This window comes from Macaca fascicularis, chromosome 16 (genome assembly GCF_037993035.2).
Source record: "Macaca fascicularis isolate 582-1 chromosome 16, T2T-MFA8v1.1".
NCBI classification, from domain to species: Eukaryota; Metazoa; Chordata; class Mammalia; order Primates; family Cercopithecidae; genus Macaca; species Macaca fascicularis.
The window spans coordinates 33173055-33180604 of record NC_088390.1 but is presented as its reverse complement, the minus strand read 5'-3'; the positions used below and the strand labels follow the sequence as shown (position 1 = coordinate 33180604).

General features: G+C 39.8%; 1 pseudogene; it reads right to left on the bottom strand.

The window, feature by feature from the left end:
* Window positions 1–6181: 6181 nt before the first annotated feature.
* On the bottom strand, window positions 6182–6748 carry LOC135967863 (ubiquitin-conjugating enzyme E2 N-like; annotated as a pseudogene).
* Window positions 6749–7550: the final 802 nt, after the last annotated feature.

Genomic DNA, 7550 nt, shown 5'->3' with positions numbered 1-7550 from the left:
TTCTCACTCATAAGTGGGAGTTGAACAATGAGAACACATGGACACAGGGAGGGGAACATCACACACCGGGGCCTGTTGTGGGGTGGGGGCAAGGGGAGGGATAGCATCAGGATAAATACTTAATGCACACAGGGCTTAAAACCTAGGTGACCGGTTGCTCAGTGTAGCAAACCACCATGGCACAGGTATACCTATGTAACAACCCTGCACGTTCTGCACGTGTATCCCAGAACTTAAAGCATAATAAAAATAAATAATATGCTGGGCTCTGTGGCTCATGCCTGTAATCCCAGCACTTTGGGAGGCTAAAGTGGGTGGATCACCTGAGGTCAGGAGTTCGAGACCAGCCTGGTCAACTGGCTCACTGCAACATCCACCTCCCAGGTTTAAGCAATTCTCTTGCCTCAGCTTTCCTAGTAACTGGGATTACAGGTGCTGAGCATGGTGCTCAGCTAATTTTTTTTTGGTAGAGATGGGGTTTCACCATGTTGGCCAGACTGGTCTTGAATTCCTGTTCTCAGGTAATCCACCCACCTTGGCCTCCCAAAATGTTGAGATTACAGGCGTAAGCCACTGTGCCCAGACTATTATCCCATTTTATATTTATATTTTTATTTATTTATTTTTTCAAATGGTGTCTCGCTCTGTCACCCAGGCTGGAGTACAGTGGCACGATCTCAGCTCACTGCAACCTCCCTCTCTTGGGTTCAAGTGATTCTCCTACCTCTGTCTCTCGAGTAGCTGGAATTACAGGTGTGCGCCACCATGCCCACCTAATTTTATTTTATTTTTTGAGATGGAGTTTCACTGTTGTTGCCCAGGCTGGAATGCAATGGCATGATCTTGGCTCACCACAACCTCTGCCTCCCAGGTTCAAGCGATTCTCCTGCCTCATGAGCCTCCTGAGTAGCTGGGATTACAGGTACGTGCCACTACACCTGGCTAATTTTGTATTTTTCATAGAGACGGGGTCTCTCCATGTTGGTCAGGCTAGTCTCAAACTCCTGACCTTAGGTGATCTGCCCACCTCAGCCTCCCAAAGTGCTGGGATTACAGGAATGAACCATTGCACCCAGTCAATTTTTGTATTTTTTAGTAGAGATCGGGTTTCACCATGTTGGCCAGGCTGGTCTCGAACTCCCAGCCTCAAGTGGTCCACCCACCTTGGCCTCTCGTAGTGCTGGGATTACAGGCATGAGCCACCATGCCCAGCCTTATTTTTATTTTTTTTAGAAACAGGGTCACCTTCTGTCACCTAGGCTGGAGTGCAGTGGCGTGGTCATAGCTCACTGCAGCCTTAAACTCCTGGGCTCAAAAGATGTTTCCACCTCAGCCTCCCAAGTAGCTGGGACCACAACCACACACCACCATGTATAGATTATTATTTCATTTTAAACATTTTTTAAAAAGACAGAGAGAGTAATCTTTCAATTCTCAATAACATTATGCCATGGTGGTTATACAATGAAAATAAAACACAAATACAATGAAATACAAATTCAATGAAAGCAAAATACAATGCTAATCAATATTTAAAGAAGAAAATCACAGAGAAGGCTGTGTGATGTGGGAATTGGTTAGGAAATATGCATTCAGTGATAGCTCTACTACTAAATAGTTATGAGACCTTGGCCTACCTCTATTCCCTCTGAATCTTATTTCCTCATCTGTAATAAGAGAGGCTTGCCAAAGACTTTGATTACATACAATATAAAAATTTGATTTATTAAAAAGAATTTCATGGGGAGTTTATTTTGCAAAGCAAAAAAATAATTGTTTACATTAATATCCACTTTAGTCTTCAAAATCAGATTTCATACATACATTTAACATCTGGACCAATACCTTGTACACAGCATGAATTCAATCAATATGTCAGGAGTTGGAGGCCAGCCTGGCCAGCATGGTGAAAACTGGTCTCTACTAAAAATGCAACCATCGTTCAGTTCCCACCTATGAGTGAGAACATGCGGTGTTTGGTTTTCTGTTCTTGTGATAGTTTGCTAAGAATGATGGTTTCCAGCTGCATCCATGTCCCTACAAAGGACACAAACTCATCTTTTTTATGGCTGCATAGTATTCCATGGTGTATATGTGCCTTGGACTCGGGAAGGGGAACATCACACACCGGGGCCTATCATGGGGAGGGGGGAGGGGGGAGGGATTGCACTGGGAGTTATATCTGATGTAAATGACGAGTTGATGGGTGCTGACGAGTTGATGGGTGCAGCACACCAACATGGCACAAGTATACATATGTAACAAACCTGCACGTTATGCACATGTACCCTAGAACTTAATAATAATAAAAAATAAATTAATTTTAAAAAAATGCAACCATCAGCCAGGTGTGGTGGCATGGGCCTGAAATCCCAGCTAGTAGGGAGGCTGAGGCAGGAGAATCACTTGAACCCAAGAGGCAGAGGTTGCAATGAGCCAAGATCACACCACAGCACTCCAGCCTGGGTGACAGAGTGGGAATCCATCTCAAAAATAAATTAATAAACAATAAATAAATAAATACTTGGGAAGAAAGTGAATAAATAGATTAGCAACACATTGGGACATAGATGTATGTTCATATGTATATGAAACTAAAATTAAAACCTTTTGTATAGATCCATTTATTCATATAAGAAATACATATTAAGAGTCTATGATTCAACAGGAACTGGGACCCAATACCATCCATAACTAGACTAACCAACTTCCTGCCCTCGTGAAGCTTACGTTCAAGGAGGGTCAGATAATAAAAAAACAAGAAGAGCAAATTATTACAGATTGTCATAAATTCTACAAAAGAAACACAAAAGACAGTTTGTTAAATAAAAACAAAGAAGGAACTACTTCACGTAAGACCATTAGAAAAGTCCTGTGTGAAGTTGACAAGTGAGCTCAGGCCACAAGCAAGTCAAAGGAACTAAGAGAAGAGGATTCTAAGCAGATAAAGTAGAAATACAAAGATAAGGGAAAGGGCTGGGTATCTTCATGAAAGGAAATGAACGGTGGCCAGTGTGGCTGGTTCCTGGTGTGTGAAGGGAGAGGATGATATGGAAGGAGTGGGAAGAAAGTGATGACACTGGAGATTTAAGTAGTGGGTTCATTATGTCGGACTCCATTGGTCCATAGGGTTAATAATGAACTGGTGGGGAGACAGGGCGGAATGGAAAGTAAAAAGTCACTTCTATAAATAATAGAAAAAAAGATTGTCCTTAAATACCCTTTCTTTCCCTCCCTTCCTTCCTTCCTTCCTTCCTTCCTTCCTTCCTTCCTTCCTTCCTTCCTTCCTTCCTTCCTTCCTTCCTCCTTCCCTCCCTTCCTTCCTTCCTTCCTTTCTTTATTCCTTCCTTCTTCCTTCCTTTTTCTTTCTTTATTTCTCGCTCTCTCCCTTTCTTTCTTTTTCTTTCTCCTTCCTTCCTTCCTTCCTTCCTTTCTTTCTTTCTTTCTTTCTTTCTTTCTTTCTTTCTTTCTTTCTTTCTTTCTTTCTTTCTTTCTTTCTTTCTTTCTTTCTTTCTCTCTCTCTCTCTCTCTCTCTCTCTCTTTCTTTCTTTCTTCTTTTCTTTCTTTCTTTTTGTCCGAGTCTCACACTGTCACCAGGGCTGGAATGCAATGGCAAGATCTCAGGTCATGCAACCTCCGCCTCCTGGGTTCACACAATTCTCCTGCCTCAGCCTCCCTAGTATCTGGGATTACAGGCACCTGCCACCACGCCTGGCTAATTTTTTGTATTTCTGTTATAGAGACGGGGTTTCATTATGTTAGGCAGGCTGGTCTCAAACTCCTGACCTCATGATCTGCCCACCTTGGTCTCCTAAAGTGCTGGGATTACAGGCGTGAGCCACCGTGCCCAGACTATTTCTATGTCTATGGTTTGGTGTATAGAAGAAAGCATAATAAACCTAAGTTGAAGAGGCCAGTTGGCCTATAAATTCTCTGGAGCCCTGAGTATGCCACATTCTCTTCTTCTGATAACAGACTTTCTAAGTTCCCTGGTCACAGGGTGGATTTATGCCTTGTGCAAGGCCAACCACAGTAATCCACTCAGTCTGGAGATAAATCCAAGCAGAGTCATAGTCTTGTAGCCACAAAATAAACTGTATTTGTAATTTAATGATCTTGCCACAAAGAAAAGTCCAGGATGAGACAGACTCACTGGTAAATTCTATCAAACATTTAAGGAAGAAATAACACAAGCCTCTATAAACTCTTTCAGAAAGTAGAAAAGGGGATAATTCCCAACTCCTTTGATGTGGCCAATATTACCCTTACATTAAAATCAGACAAAAACATCTCAAGAATAGAAAATGTGGCACATATACACCATGGAATACTATGCAGCCATAAAAAAGGATGAGTTTGTGTCCTTTGTAGGGACATGGATGCAGCTGGAAACCATCATTCTGAGCAAACTATCACAAGAACAGAAAACGAAACACCACATGTTCTCACTCATAGGTGGGAACTGAACAATGAGATCACTTGGACTCGAGAAGGGGAACATCATACACCGGGGCCTATCATGGGGAGGGGGGAGGGGGGAGGGATTGCATTGGGAGTTATATCTGATGTAAATGACGAGTTGATGGGTGCTGACGAGTTGATGGGTGCAGCACACCAACATGGCACAAGTATACATATGTAACAAACCTGCACGTTATGCACATGTACCCTAGAACTTAAAGTATAATAATAATAAATAAATAAATAAGTAAAAAAAAAAAAGAAAATTACAATATTCCTGGCAAGAATAATGCAGAAATTCTTAACAAAATAAAACCAGTGACATATTAAAAAATAATAAATGTATCACAATCAAGTAAAGTTTATTTCAGGAATTTAAGAAAAAATTTTCACCGACAGAGAGCCTTGAAGCAATGACATATCAACAGCAATAAACACACTTAGCATCCATATGATGGTTTCCAAACACCATTCCCCAGTAACAGGAGCCAAGGCTGCTTAAAGAAGTAGTTGGTTCTAGAGCCAAGGCAGGGAAAACACAAGATGAGTCAGAAATATCTTGTGCTACCAGAAAGTACAGGAAGTGCTCAAAAAAGAATGAGACATTGCCAAATGACAGACACTAACCTGAAGGAGCTCCCCATGGCCAAATATGGAATGATCAGAACAATAAAGTAATTAAAATGCTGGATTATAACCCATAGCATAATGTAAGTATCTATGAGCCTACACTGATATAAGTGAATAAAATGGTGGAGGACAGATAACTTTTTCTTGTAGAATTATAAGTAGTAAATGTAAAGACTGATAGAAATAGAAAACCACCAGCAGGCAAATACCAGAGTAATAATCAGGAAGGCAAGATTCATTAATGGATGCTAAAATGAGTGAGAAAAAGTTTTGGGAGAAACAGTATTTGCAGGGTCTCCAAGTATCTTCCTGAGTATATACTAATTTTAATGGGGAATACAATAATTATACTGTGGAGAACCTGGTAGACATCACCTTAACCAAGGTAACCAGTGCTAACCAATCTAGGTTAACATTATCAATAAGACATACGGACATGACATACATTCTAATATGATGCTCCAAAAAGGGCACATCAACACTTGGGTGGCATTCTTGCCAAAACTACATGAAAGGCCATGCCCAGAACACTGTAGAGAACTAGTCAGTAATTTTGTAAAATGTCCGCAAGTTGGGTTTGTCTGATTTTTCTCGTGACAACTTAAGGTTAGGCAATTTTGTCGCAGACTGGAGGAGACTGATGAGGCATTACTACGTGGGATCCTGCTTTGCATCCTGGAACATAAAAAGGGGCATTACTGGAAAAACTGTGAATCAAGTCTGTGGTTCAGTTAATACTGTATCATGTTCATTTGCTAATTGATATTTGTACTAGCGTTAAGTAAGACAATGACATTGGGAAAGCTGAATGAGGCATATATGAAAAATCTGTTTTTTGGTTTTTCTTTTTACAATTATTGTGCCTAAAATTTCAAAATAAAAAGATAAAACAATCAACAATAAACAGCTTTCAGCAAAAAGAAAAAAAAGGGAAAAGTTTTTCCTCAAACTGATTAAGAGCATGTACCAAAATCTTACAGTTAATATCAAGTTTATTGGTAAAATATAAAATGCTTTCCCGCTAAGACACAAAACAAGGCAAGAATGTTTTGCACTTTACACTTTTGTTCAGTATTGTGAAGACTGTCTGGACTTTTTTATTCTGTAATGTTTCTAAGACTGTGTCCATTAAATGCAAACAGAAAGGAGGAAGTCTTGGCAGAACAGGAGAAGTGATGCACACTTGATGATCGAGTCAATTTAAATATTATTCATGGCATATAGCCTAGTCCATGCTCTAGCTGTTTCTATGGCTTGGGCTTCGTTGGTCTTCCACTGCTCCGCTACATCATTTGCTAATGGATCATCTGGATTGGGAGCACTTAACAAGGCCTGGATCAATAGCAGACCATGTGGATCTGCAGTGCTGGGGACCACTTATCTTTCAAAATATCTAAACATATTCTTCCCAACTTGTCTACATTAGGATGATAAACTTTGGTCATGAAACGTACTTTAGGGGCTGCCACTGGGTATTCTTCAGGAAGGAATAGTTCAAGTTTAAAACTCCCTCTCTCAAAGGGGGAATCTTGAGGGCCAGCAATGACCACATGAAAATAACGGGCGTTGCTCTCATCTGGTTCTGCTTTGATGCCAGGAACTGGTTTTGTCAGCAAACGCTGGGTTTCCTTGATGATCTGTGGGGCAGCACAGCCATCTTGTCAGAACCCGAGTTCGGCCTCTGGTCTTGTCTCAATCAACTGTATTTCTATACTTACAAAAACAGTTGGAGAATTAAAACTCTTACATTCCATTTATAATCTCATTCCCAAATAGAAAATATTTAAAGATAAATGTAACATAATTTGTATAAAACCTTTACACTGAAAACTATAAAATCCTACTGAGAGAAATTAAAGGAGACCTAAATAAATTTTTAAAATACTCTGTTTCTGAATTGGAAGATTTGCTGTTATTAAGATGGCAATTCTCCCCAAATGGATCTCTAGATTAAATGTAATCTTATTTAAAATTTCAACAGGCTTTTAAACAATCTGATATTAAAATTTATATGAAAGTGCAAAGGACCCAGAGGAGTCAAAATAATTTTGAAGGTACAGAACAAATTTGGAAGACTTACACACTACCTCATTTCAAAACTTACTATAAAGCTACAGTAATCCAAACAGGGTGCAACTGGCATAAGGATGGACCTATAGGTCAATGAAACAGAACAAAGTTCAGAAATAAACTAACACATGTTCCATTAATTCTCAACAAAGATATCAACATGATTCAGTGGAGGAAAGGGGAATCTTTTCAACAAATGGTACTGAAATAACAGTATATTCATGTGAGAAAAAAAAGAATGAACCCTGATCCTTAACTAATACCACACACAAAAGTGAAGCCGAAGTGGATCATAAACCAAAATGTTAAAGCTAAAACTGTATGATGGTGGCTGTGGGTTTAAAAGTCAAAAAACAAACAAACAAACTAAAACTAAAACCTCTCAGAAA